Below are 26,926 nucleotides of genomic sequence, written 5' to 3'. Positions count from 1 at the left end.
ATTATGTGTGAATTGCCTGGAGGTGGCGGTTTAGAAGGCATTTAATAAAGCAATGGTAAAAAAATAACTGTTAATAATATTGAGAGGTATGGCTGCGCATTGGCTGTCATCCTCACCTCAGACCACCCTCTTGGCTCGACCTATTGCAGATAGCATCATTTTCAGCATGAAAATCGGCATACTGGAAAAGAGGACCTAACAACCCTCCCACCCTCCCCTTTCAAGATCAATTCCTGTTACGGTTACGTTTGTTTTCCGCAGTGCCTTTTATTTTGCTGCTGCTCTTCTCTCTCTCTCTCTTTATCTCTCTCTCTCTCTCTCTCACACACACACACACACGCACACTGTCACTCCCCACTCTGTTTCGACCCCTCTTCCCTCTGGCTTCCTTCTTGAACCATGTGCGCAAGGCCTGAGGTCCCCAGTGTCAAATGTCAGACCTTGTACTGAGCTGTCAGAGAAAGAGAATAGGCCAAGATGATTGATGACTGGAAAGCCCGAAATCCAAACCGCGGCTGCAAGTGCTGCTTTGACACACACAAAAAGGGGGGGGGAGATACCCACCATGGCTCTAGTCAAGGTCAGCTCACATTCCATTACACCCACTGCTTTGGGGCGTCTAACAAGCCAGCACATTCACAGAGACTTTGCTTCTCTCCCCCCACCCCATCGCTCGTCCGCACCCTCCCCTTTCTTAAATTTTCCTGCCAAATTTTGCAAGCACTTAATCCCAATTTTTAAAGAGAGGAGACAAGACTGGTTCTCTCCCTCCACCAACCTCTCTCTCTCTCCTCCCACCCTTCGCTCCCCCCCCCCCCAATTCACTCTGAGATGCCACAGGCTGTGTTTTTATGCCGCACAAGTCAGATGACAAGATTATTAATGGGAGCGGGGCAATGTCATATCTGATTTCATGCATATTCATGAACGGTGTCATGCAGCTGGGACCATGCGCCACGGGAAAAAGAAGGGGGGAGAGAAAGTTTTCCACCCTCTCTCAGCCGTGGAGAATCTGATGGTGGAGCCTTTAAAGTTACATTTATTTTATTTTTTAAAAAAAATAAAAGGGTGAAATCAGCAACAAAGGGGGCAGTTTCTTGGAAGTGCCAGTGTTGCACTGATTTATTATTATTATTATTATTATTATTATTATTATTATTATTATTATTATTGTATTTCTGGGTTATTTAATTGATAGAGCTGCCCATTGATCAGTCTTCCTTGGAAAGCTCATATATGAGACAATGTTGAATATCACACACACACACTTAAATCAAGAAAAAGCAATCAAAGACAACAACACCCCCCACACACACACAAATACACATACTTTTTCCTCATTTCTTTTAAGTACTGGATTTCTATCCCACCTTTTTCTCCAGGTACCTCAAGGCAGCAGACACGGTCCTCTCCTTCCTCGTTGAATCACTTAACCGACACAACAACCCTGTGTAGTAGATTAGGCTGAAAGATAGTAAGTGGTCCAAGTTCACCCACTGAGCATCATGGCTAAATTGACCTTTGAACCCTGTTCTCCCAGGTCCTAGTTCAACCGCTACACCACAATGGCATCAGAGATAGGATAAACAATTGGTAGCCCAATCCTTCACATGTTTACTCAGAGGTAAGCTCATTGAGTTCAATGGGGCTTACTCTTAAGGAAGTGTGTATAATAGCCTAAAGAGCTTGGGGACCGAAGGCTGCAATCCTAACTACACTCACCTGGGAGTAAGTCCTATTGGATTCAATAGGATTTCTGAGTATACATGGTTAGGATTGCACTATTTAAAGGTATTCATCTGACACCAAAAAGAACATAGAGGAGGTGCTAGGCAAATTCCTGGAGAGGTTATTCCACAGTGAGGATGCCACTACAAAAAAGACCCTGTCCTTTAATTGATTTTGCTTTAGGTTATTTTATTTCTGGTGTGAAAGAAGAAACGAGAAAGAGAAATTATTCAAGATGGCATTCCTTCCTTGGTGATGCTGTGTGGCAGCTCCAAAGCTGACTAAATGACAGGTTACTTTATTCATTCTTCAGCAACTCAAAACACACCCAACAAGGAAATAACCCTACAACTGGCAAAAGCAATTCCACTGATGTTTGGGTCCCATGCAAAGTTTAAGTGATCAGTCAGATTATCAACTGGCAAAAAGGCAGCTGTTTAATCAATTACAAATTATTTAATTGATTGAGAGCCTGGGGGTGGGCATGAGAGGTGAATGAAGGAGCATCTTGGTGCTTCATCTTCACTCGAAGCAAATATACACTGTAGTGTAGAGGCAGAAGGTAAAGGTAAAGAACCCCTGGATGGTTAAGTCCTGTCAAAAGTGACTATGGGGTTGCGGCGCTCATCTCGCTTTCAGGCCAAGGGAGCCAGCGTTTGTCCACAGACAGCTTTCCAAGTCATGTGGCCAGCATGACTAAACCACTTCTGGTGCAACAGAACACTGTGATGGAAACCAGAGCGCATGGAAATGCCGTTTACCTTCCCGCCGCAGTGGTACCTATTTATCTACTTGCTCTGACGTGCTTTTGAACTGCTAGGTTGGCAGGAGCTGGGACGGAGCAACAGGAGCTCCTGTCGCGGGGATTCGAACTGCTGACCTTCTGGTCAGCAAGCCCAAGAGGTTCAGTGGTTTAGGCATAAAGAAGGCCTCAGGCTCAATTCCCAGCATCTCCTTATAGGGCTAGGAAGGTCCCTTGTCTGAAACCCTGGAGAGTCGCTGCCAGTCAGTGCAGAGAATGCCGAAGTAGATGGACAAATGGCCCTACTCGATACAAGACTGCTTTTCATGTCCCTGCTGAATATCAACCCTTGTTTTAATTTTGGCGATTTGGCACATTACATTGTATCTGTGATCATCCCTCCAGTAGCGGGTAATTTAAAGCACTAAAAATGCCATTTTTCTCATTCAGGCAAGCAAGGAAGGGAAAGGGGGGATTTCCTAACCAACAGATTAGAGCAAGGGGAAGAACATGACAGCAATATCAGAACAGAGGAAATAACATGTTAATGGCATTCAATATTCTCCGGGCGTCGCGTCATCAGCATTTTTATTGCCACTTTCCCTCTGAATAGAGTATCAGAATTTATTGAGCCAATATGTCTCCATCAGCTTTTATAAAATATATTTTATTCAATAAGATACGGAATAATATTTGTCTATGAACTTTTTTTAAAAAAGGTTGCTGCCATGTGCAAAGATATTAAAAGATGTGTATGTGTATTCTAAAAACTCGGATGATGTAGTTGTTGCCACATGAACATGAAAGTTACCTTATACTTGGGCAGTTGTCTGTGACTATGCAAGCTTTTGGGCTGTCCTTAGTTCCTCAGAACGCATGGGAGCTGCACACCACGATTTTCCATCTCCGAGAAGCTGAACAGCAGAGGGACAAGAAAATGCCATTTGCTTCGAAAGCACCACTGCTATGTGTCAAAGGGTGGCCCATCCCGTTTCACCACCTGAGGCGGAATGGGAATGTGCTTCCCCCACTACACTCCACCCCCACCCCACTTCTGGCACACACCAGAATGCTTCCCCCTCTCATTGAACTTGGCAAGAGGTGGGAGCATTCCACAAAATGGCGGAAGCAGGGGTGGGCGGGGCACCATCTCTTGTGTTTCTGCTTCACCCTGCCTCCTCAGTGGGCCAGCTCTGCGTGTGTCATTCCCAAACATGCCATTGGTCACATCTCTCTAAGCCAGGGGCAGGAACCTACAGCCCAGAGGACAAAGCCCTCTCTGTCGGGGCTTCAGGACTCGTCCCAGCCCATACATCATGCCATGCCACACTCCCATCAGTCAAACCCTCCTCAGGCTACACACCTCACCAGCTTTGCTTCACACATTCCTTGAGGTTTTTCGCCTGGCTGGAATGTGTCTTGGAACTCTCATAATCGAGGGTAGAGAGGGGTGTGCAAGTGAGAAGAAAGCAGTCCACTCTAAAAAGGCAAAATTAGCATTTATTGATTTGTCCTCTGGCCCTGCCCACCTCTGGTATGTGCCCCACTCCAAGGTTGTCCAGAAAGGCATGTGGCCCTCAGGGTGAAATGTTTCCTCACCTCTGCTCTAAATGCATCTGCCAGTTAATTCCCTCTAACCAAATGCCCCGTCACTGAATGGCAAATCAAAATTTTACATTTGTGACATTGGTCTTCATATATGCCACATTCAAGGGAGTGTTTATATGTTCATCTCATGGTCTAAATCTTATAATATTATGGCTGCCTTTTGCATCCCAAGAGTGTCCATTAACCCAACTAAAGGAGCCAACTCTTAGGAACTGAGGTCCCTTCACCCCTCCAATAAAATATCTGAGGAGGTCAGATGTCCAAAAAGCCAAGTAATGTGTACAAAATGCGTATACAGTGGTACCTTGGTTTATGAACTTAATCTGTTCCGGAAGTCCGTTCTTAAACCAAAGCGTTCTTAAACCAAGGCATGCTTTCCCATAGCAGCGGGGGACTCAATTTACAAATGGAACACACTCAACAGGAAGCAGAACATGTTCTGCTTCTAAGGCAAAGTTCACAAACCAAAACACCTACTTCTGGGTTTGCAGCGTTCTTAATCCAAGTTGTTCATAAACTAAGCTATTCTTAAACCAAGGTATCACTGTACTGGGCTAATATGTGCATAAAATGCATGTGTTAGTGGAAAGATCATACAAAAATGCATTGTACTGGGGGAAATTGCTCTGCAAAAATATGTTTATTAGGAGAATTTCGCTCTAAATTTCTGGTGGAATTTTAATGAGGACTGTAAAAAAAACTAATCACAAATTTTGAAATATGGGTAATGGAGTTTAAAATTGGAAAAATTAAAAATGTAGAGAAACAAAAATTTGATAGATTTGTTCATCCCTACATAGACACACAGAAATATTTCCCACCCCAAATATATTTGGTCCATCCACTGAAATCAGACATGTTGGACCAACCTAACCCTCCTCACAGGACTATATTATTCAGAATTCCTTGGATGTGTGTGACTAAACCAGTCCAAGGGCCAAACTAAAAATGATGGTGGGTGAATTGTGACCAAATCTTCCATATATTCCTTTTAAAGGTGGGGCAAATAGCATATTGGGGAGGGGGATTCAGGAAAATGGCGTAAGGGTACAAATTGTTGTTGTTGTTGTTGTTTAGTCGTTTAGTCGTGTCCGACTCTTCGTGACCCCATGGACTATAGCACAACATCAGGGTCTTTTCCAAGGATTCTTCTCTTCTCATGAGGTGGCCAAAGTATTGGAGCCTCAGCTTCACAATCTGTCCTTCCAGGGAGCACTCAGGGCTGATTTCCTTAAGAATGGATAGGTTTGATCTTCTTGCAGTCCATGGGACTCTCAAGAGTCTCCTCCAGCACCATAATTCAAAAGCATCAATTCTTCGGCGGTCAGCCTTCTTTATGGTCCAGCTCTCACTTCCATACATCACTACTGGGAAAACCATAGCTTTAACTATACGGACCTTTGTCGGCAAGGTGATGTCTCTGCTTTTTAAGATGCTGTCTAGGTTTGTCATTGCTTTTCTCCCAAGAAGCAGGCGTCTTTTAATTTCGTGTACAAATTAGGCTCCAAAATACTCCAGCACTCCACTTCTGAGGGAATCTTTACTTTCTCTCTCTTTCTCCATTTTCAACCACATGGCTCTCTCCCAAAGTATTTCAGTGCCTCTGGGTCTTTCCACACCCTTTCTTGGCTGACTCCTAACTTACCTGGCCATGCCAGAATTTTTCTCTCTCTCTCCCTGATTCCACCGACTTCCCTGAAAACATCAAACTTGTCATTACAACACTTTCTACACCCTGCTGATCTTAGGCTGCACTTCCTGCAAACAAATTTCACAGGTGGGCACACACACCCTAGATTTCATGGAAAGAAAGCTTGAATGGATGTGCTGTGTACATTATAAGCCGAGCACATCACATGCTTCTCTCCAATGCATATGTGCTACATCTGCATGTATCAGATGTGGTGTCTTCTACAGATAAAATCACGTACCAATTGCTTGCTTCTCTCCCATCATGCTCCAGGCTGGGACATGCTGGCCCTCCTGCTGTTTTCCATCCACTTGTCACCAGGGTCCCCCAGTCTATCAAAACATGTAGCAGAATGAAGCTCCTGGCACAATTATTGTGGGGATGCTTTTTTCATTACTCCATTAGAACAGAAGATCAAGTGCTTTTCACCCCAACCTAGCAATAACTCCTCTGCTGGTTTGTAAGCCTAGGGGCCAAGAAAGACAAGACATCGGAGGTCACTGAACAGATTTCCTATCACATGCAAAGTATTCTCAGAACAACTTTGGGATTTCTGAATTGGGTTGGGATGGTGGCAGTTGGTGAGGAATTAATCAACTCTTCCCCCATTCTGCCATTTTTTTAAAATGTAAATCCCTCCAAAATATTATTTCATGGTTCTCCCCTTCTTCAGTCAGTCTCCACAATAACTGTGTGAGGTAAGTTAAACTACAAGTCCATGGCTGGCCCAAGGTCAACAAGTGAGCTTCATGACCGAATGGGGAATTGAACCCTGATCTCCCATGTCCTAGTTCAATACTCTAACCATGACACCACACAAGCTCTTTTTGCCCCACTGGTACATGCATTTTTTTTTTCTTAAGGGAGCAAATAACAGTGGGGAGAGGAGCAGTTTATAGTGGTGAAATGGCATGGTGCAAAAGATTAACACCCTCCTCCCAACATTATGGTTCTGTCAACTTGAGATGCCCTCACAGATGCTTTTAAAACAAATGTTAAGAATCAGGATATCCAGACAAGGATTCCAACATCTAATTTGGCATCCAGAAATATTAGGAAAAATGGTTGTATTCAATAAAGTTATACTGAAACTGATAGTTTAACTGAGTTATACCAAAACTGATTAACCCAAGTTAATAAGGTCCATTAACTTCAATGTATCTGCTCTGAGTAGTGCTCATTTGGACACAACCCAATATATATTGTTTATTATTATTATTATTATTATTATTATTATTATTATTATTATTATTATTTCTTATCTTCAGTTTACTTGAAGGATTGTCTTATCTTAAATGTGCCTGCTCAACTGCTTCAATCTGCAGAACTGGCTCTTTTACAAGTCTCTCTAAATGCACATTTTGAAATGCATGTTGATTGGCTTTTTCAAAACTGTGTTGGAACATTTGGGAAAATTGATGAATGACCGAACTGTGATCTGCTCATTCGTCAGGGACATGAAATCAGATCAGATCATACTGGGATTTGCAAAGATTAAATCCACAGAGGATATGTAGACTGATCTTCTTGCTGCCTCCCTTTTGGTCAAAGGCAGGTGATGGTTCTTCAGGTTCAATGTAAATCTTCTCTCAACTTGCAAACCTGTTGTGAGTTTCATTCCCGACACCAAACAGAGATAAAACCCAGGCAGGTTGCCTTGGGACACAGCTCCGGTTTTGCTTTGTTTTAGAAGCTCCTGACAAATTGACCATACTTCCAGTGGACACAAGTACCTATTAGGCTGACTTTTCAAAGGAACTCAGGAAGCTGCCTTGAATTGACTCAGACTATTGGCCCACCAAGCTCACTATTGTCCACACTGACTGGTAGCAGCCCTCCCCAGTTTCAGACAGGGGTCTCCCCTAGCCACACCTGGAGAAGCTGAAGATTTAACCTGGAATGTTCTGCATGGAAAGCAAATACTCCATCACCAAGCTAAGGCCTCTGCTCCAAAGATCGTCACCACAGGGAAAATAAAATGTCTCCCATCTAAACCAAAATAGACAGAATGAGGATTGGCCAGGAAGGAGACAATTGACTTGAGGTAGTACAATTGTTTTCTTTAGTTGGAGAAGGAGTGACTGTTTCTTCCAGAAGTAGGAGAAGGTTAAGGGATCAGGGCAAACAGGTCATACCCTGAAGAAACATCTAAATCTCCTCAGAATAGTGGGCGATGCAATATGCCACCTCATAGTATAAAAGAAAATAGATTTGTGCAGGCAACTACATCCTTAGTTGTTTGAAAACTTACCCTCAGTGTCGCTGCATTAATGTCCCTCTTCCCCTAAGGCAACAGTATCAAAGAGAATCCCACCTTCCTGATGAAGGTGCAGGTTAACTAACAGAGCAAGAGGCTGGGGTCTGAAGGCCTTGTTGGTGCCAACTGGCAGACATACCCTGGAAGCAGCTGAATACACTAATCCTTTCTCAAAAGATGCAAATTGCTAAGTTGATTCCTGATGCCAAGTTGACTGATTCCTCCAAACCCAAGAATTTAATATAGCACCAGTCCCCTGAGAAGGGAAAAAACAGATTAAACCCCCCTCTTGAAAACTTTGGTAGTTGGGTTTTACATACTGTGTGCCTCGGGCTTGCTACTTGAATTTCACTTCAAAGATTCACTGCGAAGTATCTGCTAATTTCCTCCACCACCCCCTTTCCTATCTGCCTGGTTAGCCTTTAAAGGAGAAAATTTCATTAACAAAAACCATGGATATAAAATATGAAATCAGAGATCAGCTCCTGCAGTGCCGGAGCCAAACATTACTAAAAAGGATTAGTTTCTTTCACTGTCGAGAAATTTCTCATGGAAGACCTTGGCTGCCCTTTCGATATTAAAACTTCCCAACAAGTATTACACAGGAGTTTTAAATTAGAACACACTGTCATTGGGACAGTTATAAACTGTTAAATATGTCCTTTTTGCAGGCTGGTCTCCAGCAAAATGCAAGCCCACCATGTTGCGTGATCTGAAGTAGCAGGGATATCGGTGGACATTTGTGGACAGAACCATTCACTGACCTTGCTGAGGGTGGTAAAGTCTTAGATTTAGGTAGTGTTGTGCTGAAATCCGCCCTCCAAATTCTCTCCAGTTTTCTTTCATTTTTCTTCCTCATATTCAGGGCATGTCAGATTTTCTTTTAGACTGTCTTTAGAATTCCAGTCAGTATGGGTTTTTGAGCTTACCTTGTTGTTACACAGTTTCCAAGGCTGTTTTGTATATTCCCTGATGTCCCAGCAAGCATTTCTCCTGCACACTTAAGTTTCCCTAGCTGCCCATACTTCTGGAACCGAGAAAGCCCCTCAGAAAGCTAAGCAATATCACCTCAACATACAGCGAGAAAAACAAAGTATAAAGTAATAAAGTTTGTCTGAGTGCCTGTAGGATGTTACAGGGGCTGTAAAACAATTTTCATCAACCTTGTGACCCCTGATGTAGCTGGACCAAAAGTCCCACCATCCTCAGCCAGCTTAGCCCAATGGTCAAGGATCATGGGAGTTGTAGTTCAACATCTGGGGACCCTTGGTAGAAGAGTACTGCTATAAAAAATGAATTAGATAAATTCATGGAGCATGGGTCCTGCAATGTGTATATGCCACAATTATTACTAAAATAACTTCCATGCTCAGAAACTCGATATCTTCAACCTATGAGTCTGGTTTGTGGCAGTCCTTTATCAGGCATGTTGGAGCATTTAGCTGAAAATGGAAATAGGAGCAGAACTTGCCAATGCTTGCTTATTCATACCATGTCTGGAATGGAACCCAACCCAGCAAATAAGACCACCATTTTCTATTGTTATTGCTTTCAGTCCACAAACAGTACATCACTGATTATATCCCCTTCCCTGATTTGTGTTTCCTTTGCACCAAAACGAATGGGGTGGAATGATGTAATGACAAGGTTGGTGACGTAATTAACTACATAAATTATACAGTGAATGAACTGCAGTAGAATGGAAACAGTACTGCCAACAAAGTTTGCAGAGTGGAACAGAAAACAATGCCTTCTTACAACCCTTAGGCCCTTTTTTGCTCCTGTGACAGCTGCCTCCCTCCAACTCTGCACCTCCTCTAGACGCCGACAACCAATAGACCAACTTAATGCCAAGGTGTCTCACCCACCATCTTTCCTTCCCATCGTCTCTGTTCTTTCCCTTTGTAATTGTCTACAAAGGCAGAAACTCCAGACTCACAAACAGAGCAAAACATACCCTACTCCGTTGCAAACCCCTCTATTTAATTTCCCCTCCTTCTTTGTTTGTTTTTGAGCGATTTTTCTGACAACAATAATCCCCTTTTAAATGCTGGTTCCGCCAGTCACATAATGGACCTTCCCTTCTGTTATTTGACCGGCAGAGCTGGTAATGAGTGTTTAATTATAGTTTATACAGCCCACTTTGGTCTGAGTGGGAAAAGCTGCTTTGTTACAGTCAATGAAGTATTTAAAGCTACGTCCAAGGTAGGGACGGGTTTATTAAACACTTGGGTAAGCAATAATAAACTAACATTGATCGAGCAACTTGATAGCTTTCTTTTATGTGCTTGAGGAAGGGGGGGGGTAGAAGATCCAGGTAGAAGAATTTAAAGTAACTTGGCACAGGGAAAAGAATGTGTTCACATGGCTGCTTCAGGAGGCAACATTGTTTGATGTAACTCAATCTCCCACTTGTCTAAAAAGAAAGTTGCTTTGCCGCCATCACCACCAATAAGGAAGGGTGGTGGGATCCTCTGAAAAAGGGGAGAGGGCAGATTCATGGAGAATAAGGCTATTAACAGCCACTATGCTTCTGAGCACCAGCAGCTCTTGTGCTCAGGTCCAGCTTGTGGGCTTCCTATGGGCATCTGGGTGGCCACGGTGAGAACAGGATACTGGACTAGATGGACCACTGGCCTGACACTGCAGAACTCTTCTTCTGTTCTTATGAGGAGGAAGACAGTTCCTTCTCCAAGTCACTACACCGGCTGTCGGTATACCCTGCTGTCCTCCAGCAGTTTTGGACTGGTGGGCAATGGAAGTTGTGTTCCAAAACAGCTAGAGGGCTCCGGGATGTTAGTAGTCTACTGTGGTCCTTGACCATGAATTATGTCTCAAATGTCTCATATACTTTTAAATTATTAAACTGAACTGATGATATTAAGAAATGACAGACTTTAAAAAACAAAAAACTTGCTCTGTTTCATTTGAGCTCTCGCAAACTGATCCAGGTATATTGATGTCAGCGATTCCATGTTACATTGCAATGTGATATCGCTGCATCTTGGGGAAATGGAATTTGCACCGCATGCTTGCTGGAGGAACCTTGGATAAATTTTCTATTGTCCGCTATCATTTATATCTAATATGAAGCGTTCTACACAGCTCATCTTTAATCCCCATGCTTGTTAAGGAGCTTAAGGAGTAAAAATCAGTTGATTTCAGGGTATTTTGGAGTTCAAGGTCAATATGATTATGTCCTCTTTCTCCTTCTCCCTCCCCCCTTCTCTTTATTTAAAGGCATGGTCTCATCACAGTTTCCAAAGTTCAATTTCTTTTTCGGTCCCCTAATTAAAGCTGTCCAGGAGTATATCAGGAGGCTTTTATATGTGAGATCAACCCCTTGCCCTGGGACCAATTATAGAAAAATAGCTTTACACATTTTACTGTTTGAATATCTGATGTTCATACATGCTGTCATGTTTTATGGTGAAGGCATGATAAGAAGCATACCATTATCAGCCCTGGACACAACAGGATTCTCACAGCATTAAAGCCCAAAATGGAAACATCAGTTGTTATTATTATTATTATTATATATTTATTTTAACCCCACCTCCCCCCCCCCCTGACAGGTACTCAAGGCGGCTTACATATATAATAGGAATAGCTAAAAATATGGGGGGGAAGGCAATAATTTTAAAAATGATTAATCATTAATAGAAAAATACAATAAAAAATCACAGCACCAACCCTTTCCTTAAAAACAGTCAGTTCCCATAAGCCTGTTGGAACAAAAATTTCATCGTATTTTCAATGGAAGGACAAGAAAGAGGGAGCCAGTCTAATTTTCCTAGGAAGGGAGTTCCAATGTCTGGGAGCAGCTGCCAAAAGGGTTCTCTCCTGCATCCCTACCAAGTGTCCTGAGAGGGTGGCGGGACCAAGAGAAGGATAACAGAAAGCCCACATGCTGGTTGACAAACAGTTGGGGTACACCAGGCTTTGGGGTCCCCTTACAGCAAAAGCTGCAACTGAGGATCCCTAATTGATCCTGGTAGGGGCTGCTATGATCCTTCAGACCCTGAGCTGGGCATCTGGACAGGAAGTGCTACCCTCTGAGATTCCTTAAGGGGATCCCCCCCCCTGGAATGGGTCTGGAGTTGCCCCCCCCCACCTGTTCCCTTGTAAAGACCCAGCCCAATGCCTCTTCCGCCCCTTGCATTGGTGACCCATGCCAACTTGCCCCCAGACCCATTATACCTGCAAGCATTCCATCAAGCTATTATGAATGTCCACAGTCACCTGTTGTGACTGTTGCTAGTCACTGATGAATGTACCTGCACAGTTGCATCTTTGGGTGTAATCTTGAATCACCCAACTGTCATGTGTCTGCTCATTCCACCAAATCACCTTGCTAATTTTCCCCCCAAGGCCCATTTACCTGGGGAGGGTCTGTCTGTGGCCCTTCTTCCAAACTTGCCTCTCAAGGAGCTCCAACCAGACAATTCACATTTGAAGGTACTTTGAAAGCAAAGCATTCAGTTTGGTAACAGCTGTTGGACAGAGGTGAATTCATTTCCTCTCGCCAAACTCATTGTCCCCGAGTTGTATGACAAGCACATCTTGAGCTCCCAAAGGTGCAATCTGAGATGTCCCCAAGGGCATGAAGCCATCCCACATTATGCCCCTCTGTCCCAACCAGGAAATGTGCATTTTGTCACCCAGATGGAGGTGAGTTCTTCTGTCAGATGGTGGCAGCATGCTGATGAGCCCAGTTTGCCATTCTGTGCCTGTAAATCCACACAGCTCTGTAGTCAGGACTTGTAAGATTTCAACAAAGAGAGATAAAGCTAGGGGTTTGGTGTGGGTGAAAATATGCTCTATATCCTGCCAAGTGCCCATGCATGATGGCCTTAGTACTTAAAGATTCGGGGGGAGGGAGAGAAAGGAAAAGTGGTCCATTCTCCTTAGTCACAGCAATCTGAGCTAAAGAGCAAAATTTAAGAGTCTTAAATGGTCATTCCTAATTATTCTATTAGTATCATCCAAATCTTTATTTCTCTTGCTGTATCATTATTTATACTAATATTGTTAGGATTACAAATGATGAAGTGCTAGCCAAACTCAAAAGAACATGGAAAATATAGAACACAATCACCCCAAAGGTTAAGTCCCATTCAGTCTGATTTATTTTAACGAGAGTAAGCATGTGCTTAATTCTCTCTCCTTTCAATCAAGGCTACTTGAAATTATTTTAACTTTAGCTGAATAGTTGCGTCCCTGCTTAGCACATGTCCTTAGATGAAAAATATCATGCATTTCTACTCTCTGCTGTGCTTGAGGAGAGTTTAAAAATACATTTTACGTGATACTCAAAATGCCATTTCATTCTACACTTCTGTTACTATCCCAAAGGAATTGACTTAATCATGGCGGATGTTTGTTTGGGGTGTGTGTGTGCGGGAAAGCATGTGCCAATGAAGGGAAAGTAGACAAAGAAAAATAGGAGACTTGAGATTATTTTAACTATGGGGATGGATTGGTATATTTATGTAGAGTATTTTTAGCAGTTCATCATAATGATCCCAGTTCTGCATGTTGCATCTTGCAAATTATAGAAATGTAATAGAACTACCATCCCCTCTAACAGCGATCTTTTGTCGCTGAGTTCCTACCAGTCTGGAAGAAAAATGGGGCTAACCATAGCAATGCAGGAACAGCGATTTTCACTGCATTGAATAATAATAATAATAATAATAATAATAATAATAATAATAATAATAATAATAAATAATTTATTATCTTTACCCCACCCATCTGGCTTGGTTTCTCCAGCCACTCTGGAAAGCTTCCAACAGAATATTAAAATACAATAATCTATTAAACATTAAAAGCTTCCCTAAACAGGGCTGCCTTCAGATGTCTTTTAAAAGTCTGGTAGTTGTTTTTCTCTTTGACACCTGGTGGGAGGGCGTTCCACAGGGCGGGTGCCACTACCAAGAAGGCCCTCTGCCTGGTTCCCTGTTACTTGGCTTCTCGCAGTGAGGGAACCACCAGAAGGCTCTCAGCACTGGACCTCAGTGTCCGGGCAGAATGAGGGGGATGTAATATATGCATTATGAATTAACTTTCTGGCAAACAGGTATGGAGAGCTGACTCAGAGATGTGGCCTGTCAGGACCAGTTGGTGACTACTTTATGCAGACTCCCAGGCCTCTTCAAAAATAAAATTTGTTAACCATTCACTCCAGACCCCCCAAGTGTCCCTATTTTTCAGATTTAGAGAAGCCATTCCGGTTTCTGATTTGATCCCGGAATGACCCACTTTTCCTTAGGATGTCCCTATTTCCATTGGAGAAATGTTGGAGGGTATGGAGTTATCTGACCCCCCCCCCCAAACCGTCTGAAGGCAATCCTGTATAGGGAAGTTTTTTAACGTTTTATTATGTTTTTATATTTGCTGGAAGCTGGCCAGAGTGGATGGGGCAACCCAGTAAGATATGTGGCATATAAATAGTAAAATTATCATGATGGAATGGGATGTCCCTCTTTTCATCGAAGAAATGTTGGAGGGATGTTAACTCGGCTTGTAGTGAGTTTCAACATAATCCACTGAATATAACATTCCCAATGCAGCCAAGGTTCCTTTCTCCGTGGCAGGAAAAGTTAGGAGTCAAATGAGTGACTTGAATGTGTGTGTTAATAACCCAGCCCACTGCCAGCACTGGCCACACCCACCACTGGCCACACCCACTTTTATGTGCCTCCCCAAAAAAGCATTGCTGCATGCAGGACAAGGCCCACCTCTAGACTAGGTTAACATGGAGCAACTCTTTCAGCAGGAATCCCCAAACTTCGGCCCTCCAGATGTTTTGGACTACAATTCCCATCTTCCCCGACCACTGGTCCTGTTAGCTAGGGATCATGGGAGTTGTAGGCCAAAACATCTGGAGGGACGCAGTTTGGGGATGCCTGTCTTACAGGGTTAAGGTGAAGAATATCTGAGCATGAGTAGGTGCCAGAAAAGGGGAAATTAGAAATTCACTTGTAATCTTATTTTTATTTATGAACATATTACAGTGTTGGTGACTCAGACTCAAGGCTTGAAATGCAGGTGGGGATTGTGAACAGGCTAGATTTCTGTTACAAGTCAGGTAGCTGCAAGTTTTACCAGTATTGCTAATTTGATCCACTTTATTTTTATTCTCTGCCAGCCTACATATTCTCCCAGGAACCCAAGTCTGCATAGGTAGTCCTATCCCTGCTCTGTCTCTCAGTCTGTGAGGCAGAATAGGCCAGTATCTCTCAGCCTAAAGTCACACAATGAGCTTCAGGAATGGATGAGGTTTTGAACCTGGGACTTCCCAGTCCTCTTTCAACACTTGCAATATTTGAAAGCATTCCAGGTGTGCTCTAGTGGTGCAAACGTAACACAGGGCAGGTCTCTAATCAATTTACAATCAAGTTTAAAGACTTTTCAGATTCCATTAAATGCCTGTGTGGAGAGGAAAATCCTAACCTGGTGCCAAAAGGATGTCAGTGTCCACACCAGGTGGACCTCACTGAGAACTAGGGGTGCAAGAAGGCAGATGTTTCTGTCCATACCTGTATTCATCACATTCAGGGCTGTTTCCATTCCAGATTTTCCACCAAATACTACATAATTTGCCTTGCTGCCCACTATTTAACTTGGATCAAGTAAGACCAAAACAAAGTAAAAACAATGTAATCTCATTCATTCACAGATTTAAAAAACAACAGCGATATGAATACCATATTTGCTTGGCTGATTGCTATTCCCGATCAAAGACAAACATGCAAACTCTTGCAATTTTAGCTTCCTTTTCCTTTTCCATCAGGATTTCGTCCCTATCAGGACAGCGCTGTCAGAGGCAGGATGTTGGGGATTGGCAAGTGGGGGATAATAATCTTTGAGAAAGCTTTCTGCAATCTTTGAGAAGCCTTGGAGAACAGGTGAGGTCCCTGCAGGCTGAAGGTGGGCAAATGTTGTCCCCAGCTTCATAAAGTGGGGAGAAGAGGACACAGGCAAATACTGTCTGGTCAGTTTAGGTCAATATCAGGAAAGGTCCTAGAACAAATAATTAAACTAAGTGGAGAAAAGGATGCTGAGAAAAGGATGCTGTGATTACTAAGAGCCAGCATAGGTTTCTCAAAAAAAAAAGTCATGCCAGAGTAATCTTATATATAATGTTACAAGCTTGGTGGCTCAGGGGGATGCTGTGGATGTAACATATCCGGATTTCAGTAAGGCCTTTGATAAAGTGGACTGATGGATTCTCCTTCACTGGAGAGCTTTAAACAGAGGTTGGATGACCATCTGTCCGAGATTCTTCACCTGTGATTTCTGCATGGCAGGGGGGTGGACTAGATTACCCTTGGGATCCCTTGCAACTCTATAATTCAGTGATTCTATCAGAGTGCTAAGATGCGGGTGGTGCTGTGGTCTAAACCACTGAGTCTCTTGGGCTTGCCAATCAGAAGATTGGCAGTTCGAATCCCTGCGACGGGGTGAGCTCCCGTTGCTCGGTCCCAGCTCCTGCCAACCTAGCAGTTTGAAAGCACGCCCAAAATTGCAAGTAAATAGGTACTGCTCCGGTGGGAAGGTAAACGGCGTTTCCATGCTCTGCTCTGGTTTTGGTGTCCCGTTGCGCCAGAAGCGGCTTAGTCATGCTAGCCACATGACCTGGAAAAACTGTCTGTGGACAAACGCCTGCTCCCTCGGCCTGTAAAGCAATATGAGCGCCACAACCCCAGAGTCGTCTGTGACTGGACTTAACTGTCAGGGGTCCTTTACCTTTACCTTTTTTTTTTCATCAGAGTGCTGTGGTGCTCAGCTTTTGCTTGTGGACTTACCATAGGTATCTGATTGGCCACTGTGAGAACAGGATGTTGAGCTAATGGGTTTTTCTTATGTTCACAGGCCAACAATCCAAAAAGACTCTCTCTGTTGTTGCTACACTATGCTTTGATTAATTTCAAACTCTTAAACTGTAATTCTTTGATTATTGTGTTTTGTAATGTTGGCTGCTCTAAGGGGTTTCAGAAAAGCAGGCTCATCATCATCATCACTGAAAGCAGAGGCATGATACTGTCATGGCAATGCACTTTTAAGCTGATCTCAGCAGGAGGGATTTCAGCACATGCTTAACCCTTCCAGTGACATTAAAGAGTCTTTGAAGTCCTTAAATCTGGCTGGGTCCTGCCCTAAGTCTCCCCTGTTGCATTTACAGGTCACTTCCATCATTCCAACAGTAGGAAAGTGAAGGCCCCCCCCTCTTTTTTTAAGGAGTTTATAAATTATGGAAAACAAGTTGACAGCTTGTCCTTATAAATATGAAGATTGCCTTCTGTACCCTCATGAATCTGAAAAGTCATGCCTTTTTTTTTTATTAAAAAACACACACGCAAAACTACTGATTCAGCAAACTGAATGAAACTAAGCATTCCCTGGGTAAGTTTTTGCTGACCAGGGAATACTCCAGCAATTTTTTTTTCTTTTTTTGTGGTCCAACATTTGCTGTGCTTCCCCCACTCCCTTCCAAATATTATTATGTTTACAGAAAGAGTCCTCATTTCCCGCAGAAAGGTCCCATTATTGACAATATGAATATAACAGTGAAATATACTCCAATACCTGAATATGCTTAGAGAATCCAGTTACAGTCCCTGTGGAATGTTCCTTATTTGTTGCTAGCAAGGAAAGCTCTGGGGTGCTCCACATTTTCTGCTTATAGCTTCCGACCCTACCGTGATAGAGAAAATGCACAGAAATTGCATCTGATGCCACCCATTACTCCACAATTCAACACATGGAAGATATAGCTCCTAAGGGCTCATTCCATGGTAGGAACAGAAGAAGCTGTCTTAGACAAAGTCAACCCATCTATCTTAGCGCTGACAACCCCAGCTGGCAGCAGCTCTCCGGGGTTTCAGACAGGAAACTTGCCCAGTTCTACTTGCAGATTGAACTTTGGGCCTTCTGCATGCAGAGCAGGTGCTCGACCACAAAGCAAGGAAGCTTCTTGCCATCAAGGCACATAAGAAGAGCCTGCTGGGTCAAACCAATGACCCATCTAGTCTAGCATCCTGTTCTCACAGTGGCTGACCAGATGTCAGTGAGATGGCTGCAAAGCAGGATCTGAATATAAGAGCATTCTCCCTGATCTACAGTTGCCAGAGCACACTGCTCTGACTGTGGAGGCAGAACATAGCCTCCACTGTGGCTAGCAGCAATTTAAAGACTTATTCTCTATGAATTTGTCTAATCACCTCTTAAGCCTTTTAAATTTGGGGGCCATCACTGCCTCCTGAGTATGTAGTATGTAGTGTGAGTATGTAGTGTGACTGACTGACTGACTGACTGACTACAGGGCTGGCCCTACGGCAAGGCTGGGTGGCCTAGGGCGCCGGAGCGCCAGGGGGCCATATCCTCCATGAATTTTTTGAATCCTTTAATTTCAAAAGATGTTTAATTTGGGGAATTTGAAGTGACAGTTCCCTGTTGCTGAGATTCCAGAGACGAGTGTCAGTTTGCCTCCAAAGGTAGAATGGAAATTGTAGGGTGGCAGGAAGTAACAATGGATAGTGGAAGTGGATAAGCATTCTTCTGCCCCTCTCAATTTGCTTTTGAAACCCAATGAATGCCTCATGGTAAGGCCAGCCTTGATTTTCCTTTCATTTTCCTCTCCCAATTCTTCTCCTCCAAAAGTGCCCTGTATTTGTTCTGATTGCAGAATCTTGAATATTCTGGTTGCAGAAATTATAGTATCGGGTGGATCCTAGCATGTGCAGTTCTCATTTATAGTGGGAGTGAATGAAAGAACAAGGTGTTTGGGAAGTGTTTTTTCCCCAAAACACAGACACCCCATCCTACTCTTGGGTATTTAATCACCCACCACTTTCAATTAAGTGCTTCCCACTGAAAGCGGGTGGGAAAGATTGTGAAAGAAATTGATTTCCTTCTAGCTAATGCATCTTCCCCAGTCTCTGGCCCACCCTTATAAGCTCCCCATTCCTTTCAGAAGGACACAGATTAGAAAGTCACTTGGTCAAGGGGCAGCAGAGGGCACTCCAGGCCAGAGCAGGTTAAGTTGTGGTCACTTTATCTCTTGTTGTTGACGCAAAGGCCCGAGGCCACGGCCTGAGGTTTTCCGGCAAAAAAAAAATAGTGTTTACAAGCAGGTCAAGGACTTGTTAGCAGATAACCATTAGCAAAACAACTTTGCTATTGACAAAAGCAGCAAAGAAAGGTATGTTTGCAGATGCAATCCTTCCTTTCTAGGACAATAAGGTTAAATCAAAATGGCATTTCTGAGGGTCTGCTTACAAGAGCTTCCTCTCCCCTACTCCCCTTTGAGCTTTTAAGAAGTTGTCCTGCCCTCTCTCTGTGTATGTCTCAAAAAAAGAGCACGCTACTATGCACTTGTGCACTAAACTTTTTAGAAACTTAGAACTAAATCAATTCTGGGATTTACTGCTGGTCAGACAGTAGCCAGGGCTTGTTAATGTCTCTTAGCTTTAGACTCTGCTTTCTAATTAGAAAGATGCCCCCCTCCTTCCTTTCCCAACCCATAGCTCATGAAAACGTTTGGCTCTGAGTGAACCTCACCTGGTGTTAGCTTTCATGATTGCCTTCTGAGCACGCCTCCCCCCCCCCAGCCCAAAATCCAGAGCAGGTTCATCGAAAGGTTCCCTGAAAAGTTCAGGAGTCGTTCAAGCAAGCCCGAGCCAATTTATGGTTTTGTACGCCAGCAGCTGGGATTCAAAACCAGGGCAAGCTCACCAGACCAAATGAGGCTTTGCCTTCAAATGATACATCTGTTCAAAAGCCAACTAGCCTGGAATTTGCAAAAATGTACTGGGTTTTACACAGGCTTTTTTCCTAGCAAAGGAATTGTTTTGATCTGCCCATCTATCCATCGATCTATTCATCTGTCTCATTCCTTCTAATTCGGACAGACCGACCCAATTTCACACTCCTTAATGCAAATCCCAGTCAGACTGTGCACTCCTCTGAATTTTTCAATGTACTCTTCATGTGCAAAAAATGAATGTATACTTTCTGTGAACAACTAACACAACAGGCATACTTTGCAGGCAAATACATTGAAAAACATTGAAAAAAGTATGCAATGCATGTGTGTGTGTGTGTGTGTGTGTGTGTGTGTGTGCGTGCGCGCGCACACACACACAAGTGCGCAAAACACATGGAAAAGCACTGAGTGCAAGGAGATTGAACAATCTATGTCAGAGTGCCAGCAAGACTGAAACAGGATGGAATTACAGTGGTACCTCTTTTTATGAACACAATTGGTTCCGGAAGTCTGTTCATAAACTGAAGCGTTCATAAACTGAAGTGAACTTTCCCATTGAAAGTAATGGAAAGTGGATTAATCCGTTCCAGACGGGTCCGCGGAGTACTCAACCTGAAGCATACTTAACCCGAAGCATGGGTGTAATTGGTTCTGGAAGTCTGTTCATAAACTGAAGCGTTCATAAACTGAAGCGAACTTTCCCATTGAAAGTAATGGAAAGTGAATTAATCCGTTCCAGATGGGTCCGCGGCGTTCGTAAACCGAAAATTCGTAAACCGAGGTGTTCGTAAACCGAGGTTCCACTGTAACAGCTTTATTGCTAATGTTTCATGCAGAGACTTTTCTCGCCCCCAAAACTATTGCTAAGCATCCCCCCCTCTATTGTGAATGAAGGAAAGGCTCTGTTTTGCTTATAAATTTACTACTAGCAGCCGTGTAAACAATGCTGATCAGGAATTCAGAAAAAAAACACCAGTGCAGTTTAGAAAGGTACAATCTGCCATCTTGATTCAAAATTATGTCACTGGTAGCCAGACACAGAAGAAAACCTATTCCTCAGGAACCACACAAAAATTAGTTGTGATATTGTAAGAGGTGTCTAAATGCATGCAGTTTTGAATAATTCAGTCTACCATCTTGAATCAGATTGTATCCACCTTGATCACAGGAACCAGCATACAAAATTTGGTTAACATTGGTGCAGGTTTGATAGGTTCAGTCTGCCATCCTAATTCAAAATAGTGCCCAAAGGTATCCAATACCGTACCTCCTCCCCGATCTCAGGAAACATCACACCAAATTGGGGTCTCCAGATGCATAGAAGAGACAAGCAGCTTCCTAAAATATGTAGTAGAACTGTGGAATTGCGGATTTGGAAGTGATCCCAAAGGTCATTTCTTCCACTCCTTGCAATCAGAAATCACAGCTAAAGAATCCCTGACAGATGGCTATCCAAGTTCTGCTTAAAAACCTCCAATGAAGGAAAGTCCACTACGTTCCAAGGTAGCCTATTCCACTGTCAAACAGTGCTTACCATTGGAAAATTCTTCCTAATATTTACCATAGTCAGAATCTCCTTTTTTGTAATTTGAATCCATTGTTTTGGTCCTCCCCTCTGGAGATACACAAAATGAGCTTGCTCCATCTTCTATATGAAACCTTCAGAAATTTGGAGATGGCTATCATATCACTTCTCAGTCTTCTCTTCTCCAGTGTGGGAGAGCCAGTGTGGTGTACTGGTTAAGAGCGGTAGACTTGTAATCTGGGGAACCAGGTTCGTGTCCCCGCTCCTCCACATGCAGCTGCTGGGTGACCTTGGGCTAGTCACACTTCTCTGAAGTCTCTCAGCCCCACCTACCTCACAGGGTGTCTGTTGTGGGGGAGGAGGGGAAAGGAGAATGTTAGCCGCTTTGAGACTCCTTCAGGTAGTGATAAAGCGGGATATCAAATCCAAACTACTACTCTTCTTCTTCTTCTTCTTCTTCTTCTTCTTCTTCTTCTTCTTCTTCTTCTTCTTCTTCTTCTTCTTCTTCTTCTTCTTCTTCTTCTTCTTTTCTTCCAGGATACACATACCCAACTCTTTCAACCATTCCACATAAGGCTTGGTTTCCAGACCTTCGATCATCTTGGTTGTCCTCCTCTTCATGTATTCCAGCTTGTCAATATCCTTCTTAAATTGTGTCCAGTTCTGGACATTATACTTCTCTTGATGCAGTCTGGAATTGCGTTAGTTAGTTTGTTATTCAGTATTTGCTGCTGCATAACACTGTCAACTCATGTTAAGCTTGTGGTCTACTAAGACCTCTAGATCCTTTTCACATGCACTGCTGTCAAACCAGGTGTTCCCCATCCTACATTTGTGCATCTGATTAGTCCTGCCTAAGTATAGAACCTTACATTTGTCCTTCCTGGAATTCATTTTGTTAGTTGTTAGATGGAACGGAATGGAATGAAAAAGCCCTCCTCCACTGATCTGGAATGCAAGGTGGTGACTTTGCTAATAACGCTGGGAAAAAATATTGTTATCCTACAATATATTACCAAGAGTTCAAAATATGCTTTGCCAACTGCAGTGTTTGGAATTGCACATTATGGGTTGTATGGTGCCTTACTGTTCATGTGTCTGTATTTACCCACATTTTTCTGTTACTGCTGGAATATCTAACACTATTGCAAATCCAATACCCATCCATATTTTCCTCCTAATTCTTCCCTCTTTCCCCAGTGTATGGACCTATAAAAACAGAGTTGTGCTCAATAAACTCTTCCTATTAAAGATGACAGGTTTTTGTGGGTTTTTTTTAAAAAAACACTCTTGATTATATATATATATATATATATATATATATATATATATATGAGAATGACTGTGATTCCGGGTGAAGTGGAAGAAGTTCCTCCAAGTTCCTTTCCAAGCTGTTAAAGATTAGCTTGATGTAGATAAGCCTATTCCCCAAACTCATTATCTGCCTTCAAAATGCACCTTAAGGACTACTTAATAAAGTCAAGGTTATGTGAAGAGTATTTCAGTGAAAACCAGTGAATGACTGTTAATAAATCTGCATTACAGATTGGAGATTTTGTCTCTGTCTTTCATCCCAGCGATAGATGATCCCTCTGTTCTCTCCCTCCCTGCCTGCCTTTCTTTCCTTCTTCTTCTTCTTTTCTTTTTTCCCCCAATAAACACGTGTTGCTACTTTGCTAAGGTCGCCAGTTTGAATCAGAGGCAGCTGCAGGAAAATAGGAAGAACGTTTTCCAGCATGTTTACAATTACCGTGTTCAATGCATTGCAAAAATATTTCCACCACTCCCTGAAAGGAGGCTACAGAGGGTGGTGAGGTTGGCCCCAAGTCCAATAAAGGGAGCATAGCCCTACCAGAACCATCATTTCTTCTTTTGCTCAAAAAGTTCAAGAGGGTTTAAAGGTAGGGAAACAAAATATTCCCTTTGGCTATACATATACTCTCTTTCCAGTTGGAAGAGGTCAACAAAGTTGCATTCACGCAGCAGTTTATTCCGTTTCTCTGATCTTTCCCAAACTGTTAATTTCCACATTATATTTGAGCTTTCAGATGCCACTTCCAAAATTCTAGTGGAACTTTGGCACTTATTTCCATGTTAATTGTTTCTCGGTGGGGGGATCTGTTTGGAACCCCATTGACCCAGGAAATCACCCAAGTAAAGTCATGAAATTTGGGTACTATACCAGTTATACAGTTTTCATGAGGGAATTGTAGAGGAACAGAAGCACGCATGTACAGAAAGTGGGCGGAGGAGCAGCATTGTTTAATGGTGTGTCACTTTTTCAATCTGAGGGCCACATGCCAATGGTGGGTGGGGCCAGAGGAGAAAGTGGGCAGAGCAATTTTACTGTTGCATTGTAGGCTAGTTTCTACACACACACACACACACACACACACACACACACACACCTCTGTCTGCCAACCAGACAAGCAAAAGCCACTATCAAGCAAGAGTTTAAGGACACATTCAAGGACAAGCAAAAATAGGGTGAGTAGTGTGGCCTGAAGATAGTTCTGAGAGCCAGATAGAGAGTCTTTCAGGGCCACATTCAACCCCTGGGTTTGAGATTCCCCCCGTACGCTTTATAGGATAAAACCAGAACCTTGAATTAAGTATATTTCCTTTCCCTGAGATCCTGGCAAGCTGTGCAGTTAAGAAACTGAGGTTAAGGGGGAGAAGAACAGAACAGATAGAATAAAGGACGGTGTGATATGAAAGTCCAGGCATCATTGCACGAAATGGCATTCCCATACACTTGTCAGGGCTCAGAAGTTTTATTACCAAGGAATTTCACTTCTGCCTCTTATTCTTAACACACTGCCCAGCGCTGGGCCTGAGAGGATTTGCTGATCTAATATAGATAGTGATTTTGTAGGTTTGTTGAGATTTATATAGACAGCACCTTGGGATCAGGAATTACATTTTAAAATGTAATAAAATGCTCCTTGGCATTTTTTTCCCCTAAAAAAACTTACAAATACCCGTACTTAAAAAAGTAAACATCAAATAATCTCTGATATCTTTCAAGAAAATGTTGACATAGCTCAAGGAGCTTCATCCAGATCCCCGAGTCGTTTGCTAGAGTCAATGTAATAAACTCATTTTCTTCATCCTGCCATGAAGTTGCCTATCCCTGGGAAGATGGAAAGGTAAACCAAAGATGATTTTCTTTTACACATGTATTTATTTATGTGCAGATCGATAGACAGATAGCATTTTTTGACATGTACTGTGTGTGTGTGTGTGTGTGTGTGTGTGTGTGTATTTCTTCCACGCCATTCATCAAATCCTCAGCCATGGTAGGGGCTACTCCACTCCAGCAAATGGGCACTTTGCCTGCAAATGTGGTGTGCAAATTTTGGGGAAGGACTATAGCTCAGTGGTAGAACATCTGCTTGAAGGTCCCAGGTTCATTCCCCAGGTAGATCCCTCACTGAAACCTTGAAGAATAGCTGTTAGTGAGTGTCAACAATACTGAACTAAATGGATCAGTGATCTGGCTATATGGCAGCTTCCCGTGTTCCTATGTATTATAATTATCCTCCATATCATTACTAATATAGTGTACTTCTTCAGAATGGGTCATCTCCTTTTCCTCCACCATCTGGTAGTCTTAGACTGCATCTCCCATTAGCCTCAAAATTCCTCCTGAACTCTTTACTTGCATGAGAGCCAAAGTACACGAGGTGAAGGAGGAGGCTCCTGATTTTGCTTTTCAGTAAAATACACCTTTTGGGGCTGGGGGAGACTGCAAAGTCTGAGCTTGCCTCAAGCTGGAGTGAAGAATTGTGAACTGGAAAAATTCACACCCTGAACTCCATCACTAATCAACATCTACTTTGCCTTGAACTTTTTCCTTTAGGCAAAATTCAGGGCCAACTCTAGTACAAGAAAGTTCCAGGTTTTGACCTATGAGTAGAGAAAATCATTGTCGTCTTCCAGCCATAAGCCCTGGAAACCTACTGTAGTAATAATAACAGCAACTGTTGCTTTCATAAGATGAATGGATAAATAGGTGGATTGATAGACTATTATTATTATTATTATTATTATTATTATTATTATTATTATTATTATTATTTCTTACCTCCCATTCACTGAAAGGTCCCAGGGTGGATAACAGCAATGTAAAAATACAACATTAAAGTAAATGCTACTTAAATAAGATGTCAGACACACCTCTGTGGAGAAGGAATGCCCTCCCTCAGGCCATTATACCCCAAACCTTTGAGGGCAGTGGAACTTTCCTAAACATAGCTATGGCTGCATAATCTATATACCACCCCTCATTAAAAAAAAAGATCACAGGATTTTAAATTTTAATTAATTTACTTTTTTTGCTGGCCTTATCACAATTCTATTTGTTCCCCTCTGACCTTCATCAGATGTCTCACCTGAGCAGGACTCTCCAAATCCAATTCAGTGTAACTCTGAGCACAATCTTCTCATTTTGTCTTCTCCAACAAACTTGCTAGAGCAACGTTGGTTTTCTTGCTCCTGCCTGTCATGAAAGTATTGGATCCAGACCAGCAAGCCAGGGGGAGCGAGGAAGCATTATAGAGAGCCCTCTTTGCATAGCAACTTTGCACGCTACCCAGGTCCAGGTGACAGCAGATAGGTTCCACTCATCAACTGTATACGAACAGCTAATTAATCATTAACCGAGGCTTTAATCAATGGTTACCCAATGTGGAACAAAGAACCAGTTGCGTGTGGGGTGATCACATGACATTCTACAAAGGCAACTTCAGATGAAGATGATGATGTGCAGGCTACTTTTCAGTAGGGAAGTTCATCATTCTATGCGTCCCCAGAATAATGAGGGTGATTTGGGGGAAGACTCCCATATTCTCAAGTCAGATCATGCCATTAACAAAGTGTCTAGAGGCTGACCAGAGAATCGTAAAAGCAGTTATTATGCTTCTGAATTTCCAAAAAGTTAAACACACAACAAGGGACGAGTGTCAAATTTTTGTTTCTGTTAGCTTCTCATTTTTCCAGCCTTAAGTTCAGTTCTTCATATTTCAATGTCAGAAATTTTTTTAAGTATCTCTGTAAATTCATCTGCATTTTACTGCGAATTTTACCCAACATGCACATTTTTGCAAAGCAATCCCCCCTTTTGTGTGTTATTTTCACTAACATATGCATTTTTATGGGCACTTTACCCTCTTATAGGCATAAATATAGACACTTTACCATAGTATAGGAATACATATTACCTGGCTGGAAAATTATTGCCTGGCATTGCAAAATTCAGAGAAATGCAAACTTCAACAGATGACTTTTTTGTTCTTCTTGTTGTTCTCCTAGTATTTCAGAAAGTGTGGGTTGGGCAGGTTCTCTTTTAAATATGAACTGAATCAAATCTCTCTCCCATCCCTACACACAACCTTCCCACTCTTTTCCTTTTCCCACCTTGAGAATGAAAACCATATTGACTCAGGAAACACCCAGAGCTTGAGAGGGGAGGGGTGCAGATGAGAAGGAGGTGATGGAGAAACAGGGAGGGGATATTTTGCTTTGGCTAACAAGTCTAGCTTTTAATCACAATAAATTATTTCCCCAGTGCACTCCCATCATAGTCATTTGTGGAAGGAATG

The 26,926-nt window shown here is 42.7% G+C and overlaps 1 long non-coding RNA gene across 1 annotated transcript; it reads right to left on the bottom strand.

Moving 5' to 3' along the window:
- Positions 1–1,330: 1,330 nt before the first annotated feature.
- On the bottom strand, positions 1,331–25,930 carry LOC118093166 (uncharacterized). The gene is made up of 3 exons (XR_004693605.3): positions 25,718–25,930; positions 3,282–3,384; positions 1,331–1,464 (listed from the first exon to the last, which is right to left on the bottom strand). It is a non-coding gene; the product is annotated as an uncharacterized LOC118093166 (long non-coding RNA).
- Positions 25,931–26,926: the final 996 nt, after the last annotated feature.

Source organism: Zootoca vivipara, chromosome 13 (assembly GCF_965207765.1).
Source record: "Zootoca vivipara chromosome 13, rZooViv2.hap1.1, whole genome shotgun sequence".
NCBI classification, from domain to species: Eukaryota; Metazoa; Chordata; class Lepidosauria; order Squamata; family Lacertidae; genus Zootoca; species Zootoca vivipara.
Note: the sequence above shows the minus strand (reverse complement) of the source record. Positions and strands in the feature narration are given on the sequence as shown.